The sequence below is a fragment of the Caretta caretta genome, chromosome 7, assembly GCF_965140235.1.
Source record: "Caretta caretta isolate rCarCar2 chromosome 7, rCarCar1.hap1, whole genome shotgun sequence".
Taxonomy (NCBI): Eukaryota; Metazoa; Chordata; order Testudines; family Cheloniidae; genus Caretta; species Caretta caretta.
In genome coordinates, this window is record NC_134212.1 from 22,655,200 (window position 1) to 22,677,548 (window position 22,349).

General features: G+C 48.0%; 1 protein-coding gene across 5 annotated transcripts in view; it reads right to left on the reverse strand.

Annotated features, from left to right (window-relative positions):
- The window catches only part of PLXNA1 (plexin A1), a 330,514-nt gene that overhangs the window by 255,890 nt on the left and 52,275 nt on the right, over positions 1-22,349 (reverse strand). Inside the window, exon 1 of one of the 5 annotated variants that reach the window (XM_048856005.2) lies at positions 12,719-12,934. The exons of 1 other annotated variant lie outside the window; for it this stretch is intronic. The gene's annotated coding sequence lies outside the window, so the exon portion shown is untranslated. Of the gene's footprint in view, positions 1-11,651; positions 11,771-12,434; positions 12,506-12,718; positions 12,936-22,349 lie in introns of those variants that run through there. 3 more of the 5 variants (XM_048856009.2, XM_048856008.2, XM_075130300.1) reach the window with 3 other exon arrangements.

Sequence of the window (22,349 nt, forward strand, 5' to 3'; positions counted from 1 at the left end):
CGCACTGAAAGGTGCGCAGGGCTCCTGGGCCTCTCCCATTCCGGTCACAGCAGCTGCATTGCAGCTACCTCGCTAAACGCAGGCAGCCAAAGGATACACTGCCACAGTCACTGAGGGCCACTGGCACATTACGCCTGGCTCAGTCTCCAGCTAAAGTGGCTCAGGCCACTTTAAAGGGACACTGTCAGGTTAAAAACCGTCATAATGAAGACATCTAATTCCCTCCCTGGGTTACTATCAGGGCTTTAAATCAGCAAATGCGAAAGGCTTTCCGGAACCCTGTCAGCTTTTCACCACCCATGCAGTTTGTTTCCTTTTCCTGCACTTCACTTATCTCAGGAGAGGGAAGCTACACTGGCCAGTTTCTCCTGGTTCTCATGCAATAGCCTCTGTGTCTGTGCAGCTGTGTTTGGGTTTCCACGCCAGCAGGAGGAAGTTTATAGCCAAACAGTGCTCTTTGTAGTACAGTAACATCTGACTACAAGCAAGGGAGACTCCACCACGCCCCTAGGTATGTTATTCCAAGGTTGGAGGCCATTCGTTCAGATCTGGCCTGGCTGCTGGTTAAAAATCAGACAGAGAAGGTCTACAGAAAGAATCTACAACCACCATTTTCCTTTCTGAGTCAAACAGAGTTTGTCACCTCCCTCATGCTGCAGCGAGTGGCCATGGGGAAAAGTTGCCTGAGATCCAAATCTGATTCTGGACTGTGTCAACAAGGGAACAACTTCAGGCTCAGCCCAACTTGTCCTGCGCCCATTTCCCAGCTTGCTGGAGATCCTCTCGCTCCCAGGTGCGCTCTCCATTCCCTGTTGTAACAACCCTCCCGGAGCAGCTGAGCCCACTTCCCAAGCCATTCTGAGCTGTCCTCATTAGCAGTTCAGCTCATTGGCAGCCTCTGGTTGGAACGGTTGGCAGGTGAAATTGGTGCTTAAGAAAGCTGCTAGTCCCATTGGCTTGTTCCTGGCACAAAGCAGCAAAAGAACCTTACGAGCCCCTCCATCCCAACCTGTAGTCCCTGCTATTGCGCACACACAACAGATCCAGCCCCTGCTATTCTAATCCCGGGCTTCTCTTGATCAGAGATTGCTAGCTGGGCTGAATTTTGTGATGTGAACAAAGGGAGACGTCACCACAGCCAAATACATTTCCCATAATATCCAGAGAGAGGAGCTGAACCAAGGCGTAGAGGGGGGAAAGGCAAACACACCAACCTACAGCCACAGAGATGAGTTTCCATTTCATGCAACTGTGTCAGTGGTGGGGATTTTCTCCCCTTGCCCCCCAGACATATCATCGGGGGAACCTCGTCAGGCAAGTCAAAGCAGCTCTGGAACTGACCCCACGTACAGCAGGGGAACAAAGCCTCTAACTTTATCAGATGTTGCTGTATCACCTAAGGAAAAGCCACCAGAACAGGGAACCAGCGAGGCTACTAAATGCAGAATCCTAGTAGTCCAGTCACGATTCGGTGGATGTGCTCTGCTCTCAGACTGCTGGGAATTACACACAGATATTCCTTGCCTCCTAACCATCTGCTGCAAGCCCCTTAGCAGGCCAGCACAGCCAGAGGTACTAACTAGCAACCCTCCCCTCCTAAAATCAATACATCTCCAGCAGCGGATCCCCCTGAGAGGTTCTCTCTCCTCACACACACCCTTCACCTAGTAACCTAGCAAGCCTCCAGCGAGCTCAGCAACCCCACAGAATATTCACAGCCCTTTCAGCAGTGGGAAAACTTCTCTCCTTCCCAAACTCAAGCCAGGTAGATTTTGCAGATTCCCTGACAGACTCCCTCCACAGTGAAAATTCCCAGCTTTCAATAAAGGCAGGTGAACTGACTCTTGTCATCAGCTTTACCTCCGATTCCTCTAAGCTGCTTGCTAATACAAGTCTCCTGTCGAGGTTTACCTGAGCCCAATCTGCTCTGCCTTTCCTTCCACAAGAGGCTTTGGGGTTCCCCCTCCTCACTAGTAGATTCTTTCATTGCAGCTCAGTCCCTGCTGGACGCCAAGGCTCTAGCCTCTGGAGAAGCCAATGAAGTTAAGTCAGGACTCAAAACCACTTTCATTTCAAAGCTCCAGTCCCATAATGTAGCTGTTAGGATATAGATATTCAGGCCTGTCTGCAAAGGCCTGTACTTTAGCCCCCTAACAGTAGCAACAGTTTTTAATTGCCCTAGGTGGAGCAGGCCTGGGAAAGCTGGAAGTAGGGCGATAACTTGAGAGCTCACGGAGTCTCGCTAGACCGCAGGAGGACGGGAGAGAGAAAAGCCTCTGAAAATGTTCCAAAAGCAACAAAACAAAGAGAAGGGAAACTATGTTTTCACAGAGGCTTCATTTTAATGCAGGAAGGGCCAACAAGTATCCAAATCAACACACACACACACAGTCAAATTCTACTCTGTACAACCCTTGTTGACTTTGATGGGGCTACTCAAGGCAGGCAGAATTTGGCTCAAAATACCCACACTCCTGAAGAAAGACTATACAAAGCAGACACCAAAGGATCCTGGAATTCAGTGTTTCAGAGTAGCTACAGGAACAGGAGTGGGCTGGCTGGATAGGATGCAGTGCTTTTCGCCTTTAACTCCCTGGGGTTCAAATCCAGCCCAAGTCAACAGTGACCAAGTGTCACAGGCTAATGGCTGTCCATGCAGGAAATAAATTGATGGTCTCTGAGCAGCGCCTTGGGGACATACATAGGTGCTGGAACTAGGGGTGCAGCAGCACCCCCTGGCTTGAAACGGTTTCCATTATATACAGGGCTTATAGTTTGGGTCAATGGTTCTCAACACCCCCACCATACAAATTGTTCCAGCGCCCCTGGGGACGTATGGATGTATCACAAGGAACACCAGTGTAAGTGATGTGAATTCACTCGTCAGCTGTCACTGCAAAGGGGTCAAGAAGACTGACTTTGTTCTTGCACTGTAGACATCACCTTCCAGGCAGGGACTAAAGCGCACGGATGGATCCAGTGTCTTTTAGGTACAGAAATCCACTTTAAACCAATGAAAATATCCATCATAAGAGCTCAAGCAAGTGGCATCACCCCCTGGAGTGCTACAGGGTGGCCTTACTGTGGGGTCATGTCATGACACAGCATGTCGCAATATATTCTGTGATCACCAAGATTTCAACATTCGCCCTACATTGCACATCATGGTATCAAAATTTCAGGTGGGAGCAGGGACAGAACTGGGATCCTTCTGCTCCAAAAGCAACTGCCCATTACATTTGAGCTAAAGGAGATTCCTCCTCGACTGTGAGCAGTACAGAGCCTGTGACACACAGCTGAGGAGTTCTGATTCCATCCAAAGACAGCAGTGCACACAGGTAGAACTGCAAGACTATGATGTAAATGACAAGAGGGAGCATGACCTAGCGGACAGGGCACTGGGAGACAGAAGATGTGGGTTCCAAACATTCTGTTTTGGAAACAATCCTGCTGGCGTTCCTGTGCATTTTCTGCATTACTCCTCCCCCATTTCTTCCTGGGAACAACGGCCTGGAAAACAGGTTCTTGGCTTTTTAAGAGATCCTCTGGCTGCTTATTATCCCACCTGAGGCAATAACCACCACCCCTATTTGCATCATCACAGCTGGAAATGATTCTGTCACCAGAGAACAGGACCTCAGGTAGGAAACTACAGACTAATGCTTACAAATCAGAGAGTCTGTGCTCATGCCAACACTTCTAGGAATAAAAATGACTGGGGAGAAGATGGGGGTGGAGGGAAGTGTGACATAGCAACATAGCAGATTTGAGAGAGGATGAATTTCAAACATTTTCTCAAAGGCACCACAGCTCTAAGCTTCCCACGACAAACTCTAGACGTCTCCTCTTCAGAGTGTCTCTCTCAGGTTAGGAAATAATTTCCTCCTTCTTATAGAAGTAGAAACAACAGTCAACACTTCCCTCGTACTCTCCATCCAAAGATCTCAAAGCACTTTGTTATCTTTTATGACTTCAGCCTCACAACCTCCCTGGGGTGTACTTAAATCTCATTATTCCCATTTCACAGATGGGGAAAGCAAGGCCTGGAGAGGGGAGGTGACTTGCTTAGAAGAGCCAAGCTTGAATGAAAATTCCAGAATCTAAACACTCCTGAATATGAATCCCAAAATCTCTAACCTGAATTTTGCCAGAGTTCAGGATGCTCAGATTCATCCTGCTAGAAAGAGACAGGATTCACATGCAAACTCAGGACCAAATCCAGACCCTGGCTCAATCTCTGTTGCCCAGTTACACAGTGAGTCAAAGGCAGAGCCAGGATTAGAAGCCGGGTCCTCTTGACTCCCAATGGTGTGTTTTAAAGGGACACAGCCAACCCACTAACTAGACATTTTTGTAATCAATTAACATTTTTTTAAAATTAAAGTACCCTTAAATCAGCATAGCTTGAAAATTGTTTATTTTTACAAATATTTTAAGGGTTTTCCTGTTCTCCTGCCAATATTTATAAAAGGTCTTTACAGCAAGGGAGAAACTGACTGATTATAGGGAGGGCAAGTAAAATGGACTATATACACACAGTGCTAAGAAATGCACAAAGTAAACACTTCTTTCTGTGACTGTCACCTTAGGTGTTACCTGTAACTATAGCTGGGTTGGCACTGTCAGGTGGATATATGGTTTTCAAATTGAAAGTGTCTTTTTAACCATTAGGCAACCCTTCCCTTCATCCTGTCAGAAGGATCCATCAATGCCAGTGCCCTGCCTCTGACAATGGCCAAAACCCAAATGCTTCAGAGGCAGGCAGCAAAGAACCCTTAATGCACCTGATTAGTTGTACTATGGCAAATACCAAGTGTGGAAATTTCCTTCCTAGCCAGAGTCAACCACTAGCATTTGTCAGTGGTTTCCAACTGTCTGGGGACTCAATTCTGCAAGAAATGTGGGCATTTTGGCCCAATCCAGCAAGGCACTTAAGCACATGCTTAACTGAAAACGCAAGCAGCCCCACTGTAGTCAATGGGACTACTTAAGTGTTTCAAGTTAAGCAGGTGCTTAAGGGCTTTGCTGGATCAGGGCCAGAACATTCAACACTTCACAGGACCAAGGCCAGTAATGAAGGGCCAAGTGAAGGAGATCTGAGAGATACAGAACGAAAACAAGCCTCTCTCCTAAACTCGTGCATTGTGGACTTCAGCTCTGCTTTGGTGAACTCTAAAGAAAACATGAATCACTTCAACACTTATCAGTTCAAAACACCCGTGCAATTAACAAGATTTTTTTTTCCTGCAGTATAATTATATACATTTTAATGCAATTACCACCTCTGTATTTTGTACATTAAACAGTAGGCAACCAAAGGAAGAGAGATACTTTATTTTTCTTGGCCAAGCGTTCCTGAAAATAACAGTATACTGCAAAACTGCCTTGCCTAGAGGGGTTTGTCTTTACAAGAAAAGAAGGGAGAAGAATAGAAAAGGAAGATGGGGAGGAAGAAACAAAAAGAAAAAAAATACAAGTACAATTTATGGCCTTCCCCTGCTGTTACACAATTTGTAAGGTGCCATGCACAGGCTGATGGACCCTGGACATCAACCCTCTCACAGGCATCACATCCATCCCCAACAGCCGAAGAAAAGGAAAACCAAATAAATAAAACAAATGGCCATCAGTCAGTCCCCAAAGCTGGGGTCATTAGGCAGATTAAAGTTTCCAAGCTCTGGCCAGCGGCATGGTTAGCAAAGTGCAGTTAAAGTGCCCAAATTGGATTACTACTTCTCTTCGGTCTCGGTGCCAAGTTGGCCAGCAGATTGAGGGATACATGAGATAGCAAGAGGGGAGGGAGGTGGAAAGCCCGCAGGCTGCTCTGCAAGCTGTCGGCCATTGAGCAGCCTTAGCCAGGCTACTGCAGTACAAAGTCAAACTTCATGGGGGTGAGGGGGAGAGACAAGGCTGATGGTGTTGGCTGCATTTGGGCGACTCTATCAGAGACACCAAGGGGGACTGCAGAGGGGCTCCTAACACACACACACACTTGGGTAGCAGGACAATGTAGGAGCACTGTCTACAGGGTCAGGAAAGGGCAGCCCAGTTGTTGCGAGCTGACTGTGTCACCTGTGCCATCACAACCCCATCACCTTTTCCACTTACTCCATCCAGAGCTCTCAGACCATTTTCCACCAGTGAAGCAATATCATCATCCCTGGCTGCACAGATGGGGAAACTGAGTCACATGGGGCAAACTGATTTGCCCCAGGCCACGCTGCAGGTCAAAAGCAGAACTCAGGTCTCCCATATCCCAGTGCCATGCCCCAACTACTAGATGGCAGCTGCCCCAGGAAACTAGGGAGATTACAAAACTAATCTAGTGTTTAATCAATAAAAAAAAAACACACTGCATTCAATTAAACCACCACCACAGTTCAGAAAGGATTCTGTCAACACTGAAAACAACACACCAAGCACATGTGGAGCCTTGGACAAGGGTTAAATGTTACCCCCTTTGTTACAGTGCTCTGGTAACTGTAAAACCATCATCCGTCACAAACCCTGCATTACATTATATACTTTGCATTTAGATAGCACCTTACATCCAAGAATAAATAGGAAAAAAAGAAAACCCAGTTCAGTTTGACAGTCTAGACGCAGGGTTTGTATTTTAAGTTGATTTAAATTGGCTTACGCATTTTGTCACGTACGGAACAAGGAGCTTTGGCAGGCGCTTTTCGTGCTCGTCCTAAATAAAGAACATCAGTTTTTAACAGTGAGGCTTTGTTAGCCAGTGGGGCTACATTTAATCTCCCAGTCAGAGAGATCTGCCTGAAGTGGAAAGGGTTGGAAGCAGCGGTGGTGTGAAAGCAAGGGAGAAGCTGGGATAGATCACAAACCGCAGCATCTAACAGTAAAGGCTGCTCCAACGGGAAACGCATGGACATGGCCGAGCCGCTGGCCTGAATGGTTTCACTTTAAAAAAAACAAAAACAAAAAGTAATGACTGGTGCAGACCAGTGTTCCCCTCCAGAGCAAAACTAGCCCCGCTCCTGCTACCAGGTCAGAAGACTTGGCACGAAAGGCATTAGACACGGTTAAGCCACATTGTGCTTGCTAAGGCGGCCCTGTATCCACTCAGTGCTGTTGGCTCTGCAGAAGGCCATCAGGCTTTATTTCTTAGTTAGCGCTTCTCCACCATGGTACACATGACATTTGCTCAAACAAGACACCCAGACGTATCTGGATGAACAAGCTGTCTGTGTTTACATGTGCTGTACCCAGTACACGCTGCGGTAACGGCACCAGAACGCAGGCTGTGTGTGTCAGAGACCGAGCCAGGACATACCAGCGGGACCCCCCCTGTAGATCAGATCTATAAAGGGCAGTTGTTCCAAATGCAGCAGCCCCCGGAATGTGCCACACGCTGCACAGACAGTGTCTTGAGGAGGGTACAATACATCAAAGCCCCTGCTTTCAATGGTGGGCACCAGTGCTCAGCTTGAGACACATGGGGCCTGATTTTCAGAGAAGATGAGCACTCATAACTCTCACTCGCCTTAGGTGGAGCAGCAGGTGCTCAGCATCTCTGAGAAATCAGGCCCCAGGTCTCTCAGGTTGAGCGTCCAACCAAAAATGGATGCACCCAAAATAATCAGTGTCCACTTTTGAACTAAACTCCCCATCCCTCAGCCACACACACACCCCAACCCCAAGCTTCAGTTCCACTGCCCTTCCTCCATTCCCACCACACAAATGAGCAGGTCACTCCTGGGAAATTAACAGGATACTCGCTCAGAGGACTTCGTTGGCTAGACTCTTATAGACATTGCAAAAGAAGCGGGTCTTGAGAAGAGACTGAGGAGAAGGTGATGGGTTACCATGAATAGCAGCCCAAGATCTCTGTACACTTCAAATATTTTGCGCTTTATGGTTTTGGTCATATAGACCCTGATGCAGTTCAACATCTGTGTTTGCAAGGACCCCAGTGCAAGGCCCCAGGGCAAAAAGCCCAGCAGGGGGAGGAGTGGTGGGGGTGCCAAACTGCCATAATCCGCACCTGCTGGGCTTCAGGGGGGCAGAAAAACCAGGGAAGTAGAGAGCCCTGGGGAGGTCAGGGGCATTTAAGGCCAGCTGGGGCATGAGCTACCAGAGGAACCCAAACTATAAACTAAAGCTGTCCCCGCATCCACGGAGATCCCCAGGGAGGGAGAAGCCACATTTCCCTTGGCTTGTCCCAGGTGCTGAGAATTCTAGTTTACACACACGCGCGCGCATGCCAGCACCCAGGGCTCTGGCCATTGCAAAAGTAAGAAGTCAGTCAAACAGCAACAAAGACCTGAAGCCAGCCTGGGCCCACAGAGTAAACACAAACAAGAGTCCGTCATTAACTGATGGCCAGACGGTTCTACTGGGTTCAAATGGAGAGTAACTCCCCTGAAATACACAGGCTTGCACTGGATTTACACCCCATATACCAGTGCACAATCTGGACCAAAGGATTTATTTCTGTTCTCCCTCTCGGTTTCGGAGAGGAATGGCTGGCTGGTTGTGTCTTCTCGTATCCGAATGGGGGAGAGGATGAGAGGTATGCCTGCACAGGCAAGGCATAAGCTTTTACTGCCCCCTCGGATTTCAGCAGTGTAAGTCTCCCACTAAATAACAGCATCCATAAACACTGATGCGTGTCCCTCAATCCCATCACAGCTTTAGTTAGGAGGGGCTCGTTTATCTATTTCAGTGTTCTCTCTGCCTTTAACAGGAAAAGTGTTTCTGGACAGAAGCAAAAAAAAATTCACATCCAGAATCGCAATGCAAGTGTCCATGGAGGTTGATTCCCAGGTTCTACCCCAAATCTTACACCTCAGGAAAGGGGGCTAAGCAGGTAAAACTTTAGGCTTTCTTCCATTCCCATCCCTCACTATGTATGTTTAAGAATGAGCTCTTTCAGGTATTGATATCTTACTGCACTAACAAAAATACAATAAATATAATCTTTAGAATGTGATCTACAGAACAGAAAGCCTAGCGATCAAACTGTGAAAGACAAAACCATCCCCCTGGCTGCTGTTTCTTTACAAATCCATTGGAAAGGGACTACACATTATTCATCTCCACTGGGATCTTAATCCAAAGAGACAGATCTGTTTAACTTCCCTGCATAACAGACGACACTGGGTGCATTCAAGTAATGCATAGATCTGGAATGGGGTGCACTGGATTCCCAGCTCCTCTTCCTCGTGGTGTATCTGTATGCTAGACGATCACCTATTCTGGACCCAAACTTCCTTTCCACCCACGCAACCTTGAAACTGTCTCGCTTCTCTTAACACTGTAATTTACTTATATCAGAAGAGCTGAACTATGCAAATACTCAGAGGCAAAACCTTCTCTCTTTGTAACCACTTAAGAAATTATCTCCACATCATCTAGGAAATTTCTACCCTGCAGATTTTCCTTGGCTTCCTTACTCGGCACATTCAGTCACTGGTATCTTGAGAGAGATACACCGAGTCACTCATTTTACCCACTGAATATATAAAGAAGACCTTGAGATTGTTCAGGAAGCAATTAGACGCTGTTCAGAGGAAAATGGTGTTTTCAAATGGATAACCTCTGATGTAGTCAACAGCCTTTTCTTGTCCCTTTTATGTGCCCCCTTGCAGAAGAGATGAATAATTTTCATTCCTGCAAAAGGCCAACAACACACTCTTATATAGAATACGCCCTGTAAACTGATTTTATCTGAAGCAAGACAAAAAGTGCCTCCTAAATGCAGCTCATCTTCACAACTTTTCTCCCCTCAGAGGTCCTGACATAAGAGGATGATCATGAATTTTTATTAGCATGTTTACTCTTATTTTTCTCTCCCTGAAGCATGAGGGAGAAGGGAGTTAACAAGTAAGGCTAATGCCTGTCTTTTCCCTCCCGACCCATCTCATCTTTAACCACTGACCTTCATGTCAAGTTCTGCTTACATACTGGCTCTCCTCAACCCACCTTCCTCAGCACAAACACATATGCTTTGCTGGGGAGAGAAGAAAGAATCTGACTGCTGTGATGAGTGAGACCAAAAACACCTCGAAAAATAGGGATTTAAGTATTCCACAGAGCATGCCACTGAATATTTGCAGATCCCTCCCCACAAGCACACTGGAGCTGTGTGCGTGTGTCCACTCCTTGAGCTGTAGCTCACGAAAGCTTATGCTCAAATAAATTTGTTAGTGTCTAAGGTGCCACAAGTACTCCTTTTCTCTTTTGCAAATACAGACTAACAGGGCTGCTACTCTGAAACCAGTGCTATATGTAAGTGGTCAGGGAAAATAAACGGACAGGCAAATAGCTCTTTTCACCACCTTCCACATTGATATTAGAGGGCTTCACACACACTGTGATACACGTATACAAGTATATAAATCCACCCTGTGGAACTAGGTATGGCTATAATCACAGATACACAGCAGCCTTTCACAAACTACAGTATAATAAATGCTTCACCCATATATGGCGCTTTACCTTTTTCAACGCACTGCAAACCTGAATTAATCCTCACAACACTCCTGTGTGATCCGGTCATCCTCCTAATTTTAAAGATGGGGAAACTGAGACAGAGAGGTGAGGAGGCTATAATGCTCTGCACATTTCTCTGCATGTAGACTCACCCCTACTGCCCATTCCAATGGATGCAAAGAATAAGCCAAGGAGCGGTCTCTAGACTGAGCTGTTTGGTCAGTTTCACTAGCGCAGCTGGGTTAATGCAGGCAGTAGAGGAAATTTACAAGCACAAAAAACAGCTGCTTCATCTTGGAAAGATGAAATCCAGCATGGGAATGAAAATCCTCTCAGTAGGGCAATAGCAACTGAGACCCAGGGAGCCTTTGTACCCCCACAGCCCACACAATCCCCTGCCTGGCTATACCCACTACTGCCTGGGAAGATCTGGTGAGTCACCCACGCAGGGAAGGAATGCCTCTCTGTCCTCACTCTGACCAGCTAAGGCCCTGAAGGCATCTCCTCCAGGAGCCCAAAGCAGGAGCAGCACCAGCCCCCATGTACGCTGGGCTTCCCCTAATAAAAGATGAACCATACACTCCAGGCAAAGTTCCTCAACCCCAGACACCCAAAGAAAAAAGAGCCCCAGGGGCTCAGATGAGCGAGCAATCAATCAGGGCTTGGGGAATGCTAGCTCTTCCCTCCCTCCCCGGACACCCACAATTAGACATGTCCCTAGGAAACCGAGTACAACACTAGCAAGAGTTAGACCTGATATACCCCTTAATAAATTATACACTGGAAAAAAGAACGACCCCCATCCCCCACCAAAAATATCAGTGAACAATCAGAGTAAACTTTTCCCTTTAAACCCAGGGACCGGAGGGGGGGGGGGGAGGCTGAAGGAAATAAATACAATCTAAAGCCCTATCTTCATTGCCGGATCCGTTCCAAGGATGACTCGGAGTTAGTCACGATTGCAATGCAAAGCTATTTCCCAGCTTCGCAGCCTCCAAATCCGGGCAGGATTGCTTCCCACCTCAAGCCCAGACCCAGCTCTTCTCTACAAGAAGTCCCCAGAAAGCAGGGGCTGGGGAGGAGAAGATGCAGTACCGCTTTCACAGCCTTCACTGAACGCCCCATCTCCAGCTCGCTTCCCTCCCTAGGACTTAAACAGGGAGGAGAAAGCGTCTTTTAGAAATAAAATACAATACCAGGCAAACGTAAACGCAGAGAGATCGGGCATGGCTTTCCCTCCTGGCTCACTCCCTGCCATGCACACAGACAATCCATCCTGCCTGTTCCAGGATCCCCCTCCTTCCACAGCCCTGCTGCATTCCCCCTTGTGCTAGCTCTTCCGTACCTTCCACGTTACCGCTGCATGTTGTGACTGGGGGTGGGTCTCTCCCTCGCAGCCCTCCTCAGGCAGGGAAACAGCAGTAGCACGTTTTACCCAGAGAGAGCATTTTAAGCGTTAAGATATTTCCTCCCCCCCCCGCCCCACAATCTATTCCAAAAATAAGCATTTACAACCACATGCTGATCAATTTCAGTCCTTTCCATTTCATCCCCCCCACACCCACTACACGCGCGCACACACCCTTTAGTCAATTGCGAAGGCAACAGATTTCCTCGTCCTCCACACTTTTAATAGCAAGCCCCCTGCACGTTTATTTTAAACTCTTTCCGCTCCAGCCCAGCCACATTTCAAGGGAAGCCATTCAGACTCATTTTGAAGCAGATTTCCCCTGTGCAATCCACCCACCCCCTCAGATCCTTCTTGGCTGGGCGATTGCCCTCTGCTCCCCACACCCCCAAACGTTTTCTTGTCTCTCTAGTTTACATTCTTCCAGCACCGGCGGAACACAACGGCACGCACACAATCACAGCAGCGAGCCCACCCAGCAAAAGCATCCAGAGAACTCCTCTTCCCCTGTGTGCATGCGAAAAGAAAGAAGGATCTCCCCCGGGGGGTGGGGGGGGAACTGCAATCCTACCCCAGCACAGCACAGGCTTGCCGCGAGCTGAGAAACGCAGAACATTTCCGTCTCTCTCTGTGTGTGTGTCTCTCTCAGATGGGGCACAACTGCTCCAGAGCCAGGCTGGGAAACAAGGAGAAAGGCATTGCAATCCCCTCACCCTCCTGTACAGCCACCTTTCCCCCCGCCTCTCGCTGCACAATCACCGCCTCGGTTTTTTAGAAAGGGGTGGTGGGGGGGACAAACCCCATGCATCCGATTCCTGGGAGCTGAAGGAGGAAAGTTGGATTCTGGTTACTTACCGCCTGGACTGGAGCTTGCTTCAGATGTGCCAGCCATAATCACATTCCCCACCAACCAACGAGCCCTCCCCCCTCCCGGCAAGCCGGGGCTCGGCTCCGCGCCTCGCTCGCTCCGCCGCCGCTGCCGCCGACCAGCATGAATGGAATTGGAATGGAATGCAGCGCAGGGTTCCAATGGAACTCCAGCCTCGATCTGACTTCCCAGGGAGAGCGACTCAGTCACACGTTCAAACGGGCAGCTACTGGCTGCTCCCCCAGCTCTCCCCTCTAGAGGGCGCCCTGGCCTGCGCAGACTGGCGCACCGAGAGAGGAGGAGGAGCAGGGGAGCCGAAAGGGGCGGGCACCCCGTTAAAAGGGCAAGGGCAGAGGGGCTGCCCTAAAAGCGGCAATGTTTTTGTAAGTGCCAGGAGGGTCCACAAGCGATGGAAGAACCACAAACGCAGGTCATAGAATATCAGGGTTGGAAGGGACCTCAGGAGGTCATCTAGTCCAACCCCCTGCTCAAAGCAGGACCAATCCCCAATTTTTGCCCCAGGTCCCTAAATAACCCCCCCAAGGATTGAACTCACAACCCTGGGTTTAGCAGGCTAATGCTCAAACCACTGAGTTAGCCCTACCCCTTCTTCTCAGCTCCCCAGGAGGGCAGGCAGGTGGCTGAGGGGGCAAATAAACTAGCAGTGTGCTGGCAGTCAAGCCCAATACTGCTGTGCAAGTTTACAGCACCCTCCAGCCACAGATGGCAACAACTCTCTAACGACCAGAAAGAATGAGGAGTACTTGTGGCACCTTAGAGACTAACAAATTTATTTGAGCATAAACTTTTGTGGGCTAAAGCCCACTTTATTAGATGCATGCAGTGGAAAATACAGAAGGAAGATAGATAGATAGATAGATACAGAGAACATGAAAAAATGGAGGTTGCCATACCGACTCTACCAAGACCAATCGATTAATGTGGACTATTATCAGCAGGAGAAAAAAAACTTTTGTAGTGATAATCAGGATGGCCCATTTCAAACAGTTGCCAAGAAGGTGTGAGTAACAGTAGGGGGAAATTAGGATGGGGAAATAGCTTTAAGTTACTGTAATGACTCATCCACTCCCAGTCTTTATTCAAGCCTAATTTAAGGGTGTCTAGTTTGCAGATTAATTCCAGTTCTGCTGTTTCTCGTTGGAGTCTGTTTTTGAAGTTTTTTTGTTGAATAATTGCGACTTTTAGGTCTGTCATTGAGTGTCCAGGGAGGTTGAAGTGTTCTCCGACTGGTTTTTGAATGTTATAATTAAAACTGAATGTTAAATAATGTTAAATAATGTCTGATTTGTGTCCACTTATTCTTTTGCATAGAGATTGTCCGGTTTGGCCAATGTACATGGCAGAGGGGCATTGCTGGCACATATCACATTGGTACAGGTCCAGGTAAACGAGCCTCTGATAGTGTGGCTGATGTGATTAGGTCCTATGATGGTGTCCCTTGAATAGATATGTGGACAGAGTTGGCAATGGGCTTTGTTGCAAGGATAGGTTCCTGGGTTAGTGTTTTTGTTGTGTGGTTGCTGGTGAGTATTTGCTTCAGGTTGGGGAGCTGTCTGTAAGCGAGGACTGGCCTGTGAGAGTGAGGGATCGTCCTTCAGGATAGGTTGTAGATCCTTGATGATGTGCTGGAGAGGTTTTATTTGGGGGCTGAAGGTGATGGCTAGTGGCGTTCTATTACTTTCTTTGTTGGGCCTGTCCTGTAGTATGTGACTTCTGGGTACTCTTCTGGCTCTGTCAATCTGTTTCTTCACTTCAGCAGGTGGGTATTGTAGTTGTAAGAATGCTTGATAGAGATCTTGTAGGTGTTTGTCTCTGTCTGAGGGGTTGGACCAAATGCAGTTGTGTATAAGACCGAATTCTGCTGCCCATTGTAGCATCACCCCAGTTTTAAAAACATGGAAACTGAGGCACACCCCGAGAGGCCAAGGACCCAGGGTGACTAAGGGCAGAGCTGAAACCAGACCTCAGGAATCCTGGTTCCTAAAGCCCTGGTCCGGCTACTGGATCACATACCCTCCCAGATCCAGAAACAGAGCCCAGGAAACTTGACCCTGTGTCCACCACTAGATGGCACTTCCTCTCAGAGCCAGGAACAAGGCTCAGGAGACAACTCTCTGTCCATTGGTCCCATCACTAGACTACACTGCCTCCTTGAGCTGTGAACAGTTTGAACACATGTACCTTAAAATCAGATAAACATATAATGCCTGAGTTTCACTGCTATGGATACAAATCACTTTATTTAGCAAGTAATGACCCAGCAACAACAGTCTGGTTGTTTAATTTGTGCTTCCCAAGCCCAGTTAAAGGAAAATAAACAACTGCATCACAATAATAATATTTTGCATTTTGATACTACTTTTCAGAGGAAGGGCTCAAAGCACTTTACAAGCTATTAACCACCTCTGGGAGTCCAGCGTATCATCCCCAAGGGTCGGTCCTGGGGCCGGTTTTGTTCAATATCTTCATAAATGATCTGGAGGATGGTGTGGATTGCACTCTCAGCAAATTTGCGGATGATACTAAACTGGGAGGAGTGGTAGATACGCTGGAGGGGAGGGATAGGATACAGAAGGACCTAGACAAATTGGAGGATTGGGCCAAAAGAAATCTGATGAGGTTCAATAAGGATAAGTGCAGGGTCCTGCACTTAGGACGGAAGAACCCAATGCACAGCTACAGACTAGGGACCGAATGGCTAGGCAGCAGTTCTGCGGAAAAGGACCTAGGGGTGACAGTGGACGAGAAGCTGGATATGAGTCAGCAGTGTGCCCTTGTTGCCAAGAAGGCCAATGGCATTTTGGGATGTATAAGTAGGGGCATAGCGAGCAGATCGAGGGACGTGATCGTTCCCCTCTATTCGACATTGGTGAGGCCTCATCTGGAGTACTGTGTCCAGTTTTGGGCCCCACACTTCAAGAAGGATGTGGATAAATTGGAGAGAGTCCAGCGAAGGGCAACAAAAATGATTAGGGGTCTGGAACACATGACTTATGAGGAGAGGCTGAGGGAGCTGGGATTGTTTAGCCTGCAGAAGAGAAGAATGAGGGGGGATTTGATAGCTGCTTTCAACTACCTGAAAGGGGGTTCCAAAGAGGATGGCTCTAGACTGTTCTCAATGGTAGCAGATGACAGAACGAGGAGTAATGGTCTCAAGCTGCAGTGGGGGAGGTTTAGATTGGATATTAGGAAAAACTTTTTCACTAAGAGGGTGGTGAAACACTGGAATGCGTTACCTAGGGAGGTGGTAGAATCTCCTTCCTTAGAGGTTTTTAAGGTCAGGCTTGACAAAGCCCTGGCTGGGATGATTTAACTGGGAATTGGTCCTGCTTCGAGCAGGGGGTTGGACTAGATGACCTTCTGGGGTCCCTTCCAACCCTTATATTCTATGATTCTATGATCCCTACTTTACAGTTAGGGTAACGGCTGGCACCAAGAAATTAAGTGGCTTGCCCAAGGTCATGCTAATTTTGCCAAGGTCGTTCTGACTTGCCATACATTAGCACCAAGTAAATAGCAAAGCCAAACTAGAACCCCAAAAATCCTGACTCTGTGCCCCATGCTCTAATCATTTAACGCTCCATCCCTTTATTGTTTTTCATCCTGAAGGATCCCCCAATGTTGCATAACCCAGATATGTACAATACAACAGCTGAGTAGCACGGCAACAGAAGGCAGGCAAAATGTTGATCAAGGACCCCAAGACAAGCCCCTGTACGCACAGCAGAGAGGCTCTGGATTTTAAAGGCCTTATCGGAAGGATCACACTTCAGCATTCTCCCCAGTACCATGGCAAGAGCACTGATGCCCCGGCTGCTCAAGGTTGCATTGGCACAGGAAGCATTGTCTAGCAACAACTGACATGGTTGTTAAAGAAAAACAGCCACTCAAGATGCAGGTAGAAAATGAGGGAATATCCCTACCTCCTAGGAAAGCACTGCAAACTCTAGACAAGAGGGAGGAGGGCTGGGGCTGGGGCTGGGGGGGAGGTGAGGGGGGCATTCACCTCTAGGGGGCCATTCAGAGCCTGGTTTGTGGTATCCCAGGACCAGATCAACCCTTCCCAGACACAGATCAGGCTATTAACCGATGGAGCTTAGGGGATAGAAAATTCTGCAAGGCTCTCCCCCTGCACTTCCCCTAGGATCATGTCATAAGAGGGTGAGACTCACCCCTATACATATTTACATACAGGATGAGCCGCAGTTCTCCCTTTTCTGCTCCTGGGATGAAGGGCCGTGGGTACTTCCTTGGGATGAAGGAGCCTGCACAGGAGTTAATGTGCTGCCTGGATACATTAACTCTCTGCTGGTTTTGCCAGGGGCCATGGGGTAGGAGGGAGGGACAATGTGGGTCCCCTCCAGCCCTCTGCTTCTGACCTCCACCCTCAACCCACAGAGCGGGCACCATGGGGACAACACCCCAGAGGGTCTGACTCTACCACCACCCTGTACATACTATGTGGCAGACATGGTAGCCCATCTGAAGGTGGCTTAGTGGCCTACAATATGAAATGAGTTTGGGTCCTAGGACCTATACAGGCCCCCAATGCATAGCACAGCCACGTGGGCTGAGTGCTGGTTCCAAAAGCTAGCCCTTCGTCCAGTTCCCAGTGGACAGATGGCCATACATCCCAATTGACAGTAGTGGGCAATGTCTGCCAAGGGGCCCATGCAGACTGGATTTCCTCTCCCCCCTGCTGGGGAGTGGCCAGGGGGGAGTGACATCGGCAGGGGGCCCCGCAGGAAGCTGGCCCCTCCTCTGCCCATGCTGTGGCCATTCTGCAGCTAGACTGAGGACTTTGTGCTCCAGAGCTGTCAGTTCAATATCTTTCACTGGCACTGAATTCACTTCACTTAAAAACAAAATTATAAAGAGGACAAATAATAAAAGCCATAAACAAGAATAAGTGACGATTTGAGTTGATTATTTGTCTTTTAAAAACGCACTTCGTGCCAGCCACCTTTACCACTTCCATTTTTCCCCTTTACTCTCTGCTCCTTGTGACATTCTCTTCTCATCCAAGGGCACGTCTTCACTAGCAACGTTAAAGTTTTGCTACATGGCTGTGTATTCACGGCATAGCGCTGGGAAAGAGCTCTCCCAGCGCTATAAAAAAAACCCACCTTCATGAGGGGAATAGCTACCAGCGCTGGGGCACTGTCTACACTGGCGATTTACAGGCAGCGCTCAGGGGGGTGTTGTTTCACACCCTTGAGTGAGAAAGTTGCAGCGCTGTAAAGCACCAGTGTAGACAAGGCCCAAGAGAGCAACATCACTTCCACACTGAGCCATGTCCTCCCGCGGCAAAGGGGCCCCTGTTCTTTCCAAACACCTCTCACCTCAGATCCAACTCACTACACCAAACACATGTCTTGCAGGATATTTATCCACAAAGAGTAAAATGTAAGGAATCTGCAAGAAGCTCATAACTGGCCAAGACTCAGTCATTGTGAGATGTATGTTTGGGTAAAATTTATGGAATAAATGTATTTATAATGAAAGTATGCTTTATGGACTTGGAGTAGAAATTAGTCACCAGAAGTCCTGTGTCTCGTTGTCACTCCCCTTACTGAGCTGGGGACATAATGCAAGGTTCTATTGTCTACCCTCACCACACCCCACTCAATGGAAAACTATCAGAGACAATTACAAATAATTGAAACATCTGGTGGTGAAAAGGAACATTATAGCAGGCAGGAGATGGCCCTGGCTATGAATCAGGGTGTAGGGGAAGGCACTCTGTATCCATTCACTGAGGAAACCCCTTAGGGAGCGAGGGGCTTTCATAAACATGTGGCTCCTGATTCTTGTGCAATCAGTCAGCTCTGCAACAGGCTGAACTTGGGAGAGATCCCACCTTAGTATATAGGAAAGCTAATTGTTGGTAAGTGTGGACCCAGGTTCGTGTTTTATGAATCTGTTTTGAGCTGTAACCAGCTGTTTCCACCACTTCCTCTCACATCTAGTTAAATTTTTAGTCTCTCTTAAATAAATCTACTTTTGTTTTATTATAAGTGCTCACGAGTGCTGTGTGGTTTACAGGAGTGGTGGCTTAAGGTAAAATGGTAAACGGGGCTACACTGCACTGTTGGGTGCAGAGGATCTGGAATTTCTGTGAGTAGCCAGTGTGAGGGGCTGGATATCACAGGGGAACAATTCAAAGGAGGCTTGAGGACAGGGGACCTATTGTTAACCTGCAAGGCGAAGTCAGGGCCAGAAAAGAGTGCCTGAGTGGCTGAAAGGCTGGTGGTGCCAGGGAGCTGACACCCACCTACCACAGGAAAGAATCCCTGTCCCTGGAGGTAGGGGAGAACAAGATGAATGTCAGTCTTAGATACCCTGAGAATCATCACCCCTCACCCTGTACTTCCCTCCACCCCCAGTGAAATCACTGCACCTCTGTTTGTTCCTTTCTTTCTCTGCACACCAGGATTGCCTGGGACATCAGCTACCGCACACCACCCAACCAGCAGGGGGCTCCTGCACCTTTTTGTAAATCCCACAAAAATGGCGACTGTGGGGTTTTTTTCTATGACATTTCTCAATTGGATTGTGATCCTTTTTAACAACCATGAGGTATTTCAAGTCAGGAGTGCACTTCAAAAGATAGTGCAAGGATTTTGTGATCAGCTATGTTCGAGACATAAACCTGAGGGTTTCTTTTTAACTGGGTTGGGCTGGAGCCTCAGGCAAGTTTGCCTTAACAGACCCTATGTTTGGTGTTGCACAGGATGTAATGTGCTAGGGGAAAGGCGCAAATGACTACAACATGACAAGGTCATAGAGAATCAGGCCCGGGGGGGACCGAGAAGGGAGGAAGTCTCTTCCTCCCTGCTCTTGGAGCTGCTGGAGGCCAGTTCAAGGGGGCATCATCCACACAGATCCAATAGCAGGATTGGGCCTTCATCTATGCACAGGTCAGCACTAACAACGCAAAGCTCTATTCCAAATGACACCTCTGCCATTGCTTAGCCCACTTGGTTCTTGAATGATTCTGCTTTGCAAGAGCCAGAACCAAAGAGGGGTGAAGGAAATTCCCGATCTGCATGAGTCACAGCTCCCTAAGGGACACCGCTCTGCCTGGTAAGATTAGCTGGGCTGTTCACTGGCCCTGCACCTGAGCATCTGCATGGCTGAGTAGGGTTACCACCTTTGAAATGCAAAAAACACCCAGCCCCAACCCCCAGCCACAAGACAAGCCCACCACAACCACAACCCCCAACCATAAGGCAACTCTGCAACACCGCCCCTTTCAACAGCCGCTTATAGTATCTAGAGAGATAACACATATAGATAAGATTGGTGAGATTGGTCACCTCACTCTTGGGTGACTCAACCCCTCTCTGACACCCATGCAGTACCCTTGCATGTTGGTGGGCAGACAGCTGCTGTATTTTCAACTGTTTTGATCTGTTATCACTTGAACTGCGGAAGGGGGAACACTGCAGCATCTTCAGCTGGACACAGAAACTTTTAACATTAGCTATCCCAGTGTATTGTGATAATAATGCAAATCTTTAGACCCATGTAAAAAAAAACGCAACAGATTAAATTATTTTTCTGGCAACTGGCAAATCCATTAAAAAACCCGCCAGGCTGATCAAATACCAGGTGATAAGCCTATGGCTGAGGCAAGATGTTTTTGAAAGGGAGAACCCGCTCTGGAATTTGTTTCCCTTGCTGCTCTTACAGAGGTTGAGTCTTTTGCCGCTTGGGGCTCAGTGCAAAGCCCAACTCTTTCCTACAGCTCTAGCGTCAGGGGGCGCAGGTATGTGTGTTTCTGTCTGTAGCTGAGCGTGTCCGGGGGCCTGCACCAAGAGCTAACCGGATGTGCACCAATACAAATACCCTTCTTCGTAATGAGGGTTTGCACCCACAGCATGTTTTCTCTTGAGGGTTTCAAAGTGCTTTACCAGGGGATCAGGGGAATAAAGTATGGATACTTCATTTTACAGCTGGGGAAACTGAGGCACAGAACGGGGAAGTGTCATGCCACGCAGGGAATTGGGAATCAGACTCCCAGACCAGCGTTCAGATCATTGGACTACAGATGGCCCCTACTTCACACTTCTTGGGATATGAATTGTAGGGATCTCCCCCACCTACAGGCCTTTATATTAACAATACGACTGAAACAGGGATAAATTCCCACCCCATATCTTTAGCTATCCTAGAATTACCAATTTAACAACTGCTGCTAATGGGTCCAGCTAACCTACATGAAGGCCTCCTAGGAGAGCACCCCATGCTGTTCTGGATTCATGCTCCCTCTCGCTGAGTTACGAGTGGTTTGATGGGATCAGGACGGAGCTACATGCTGCCTACATCAGCAGGAAAAGCAGGTTGGCACCATGCAGGGGAATAAGAGAGGAAAATAGGGGGTCCTGGAAGCCAGAGCTGAACTTACAACTGGTAGGGCCTCAAGTAGCCAGAATGGAGAGGAAAACAGGGCCTTGAACTGCTTTCCTCTCCGGCAGACCAAGATCTAGCAGCAAGTAGATCATTGAATCAACTGTGTAAGTCCCCAGGGGTCCCTTACAGTGCCAAAGGCTGGTCCTGCTCGAAAGCTACCCAACAGCAACACAGAATTGCTGGCAACTCCATTTGGCATGTTCATTCCAATCTAGACAGGGTTGGTTGCGTTTTCAATCCCGTCAGCCTGAAAAGACAGAATACAATATCTGCCTTATTGTGGCAGCTTTGCGGAGCCTTGATTGGATGCATTCCCTTTCAAGTGACAGTTTCTCCTCCTGTATTTGTCACATCCCTTATTTGTGTATAGAGCACGGTGCGGAGGCTTAAAAGCTTTTGAGACAGAGAGGAAAAGAATGAATAAACTAGCTCTGACTAAAGCAAAGTGATTGGAGTTTGGGTTCCTCTCCCGTGGATTGAAATGAACAGCTTTCCTTTTTTTTCCCCCCTCTTTTTTTTTTCCCAGAGGCTAAATTTAGTGAATTCTTTTCACATTAAAACCTTGTCAGGTATTCACATCCAAAGAGGCTGCTACTTTTGTCTCTCGAGGGAGTTACTGAGACAGCAAAACCTCTTAACCATGTGAGGAAGAAGGAAGAAAATATTCAAGAGATCCCCCACCATCCCTTTAAGAACCTTCTCTCTCTTTGACTTTGTCTCAGGATACTTACAGAGGCACCTTGGCCTCCTCTTCTCTGGCTACTACCTTGTCTTGCAGGCACAAGGGTAATGGGAGGAATTATCCCTCGCCCTGGTAAGTGCTTCACGCACTAGGCAGGATCACACGGTCTTGGGCAATACTCCCATGGACATCGGTAGTGATGCTACTTGTGTAAGGACTGCAGGATCAGGGCCATTTTCCCCTGGTCCAGTGGTTCATGGGGAGGAGGTTGAGGTGACGGATGTCCTCATTTCTGCTCAAACTAAGGGGATCTGGATTGTCATAAAGGGGATGAGAGAAATTAAGGTCAGTGGCTGAGCTGGGAAAAGAACCCAGGAGTCCTGTCTCCCAGTCTCATGCTCCAGCCACTTCCTCTCTGATATCACCAGAATTCTATGGGGCGGGTATAGACGCTGAAGAATAAAACAAGTAACATGGATGTCCAGGCCACAGAGCAGGAA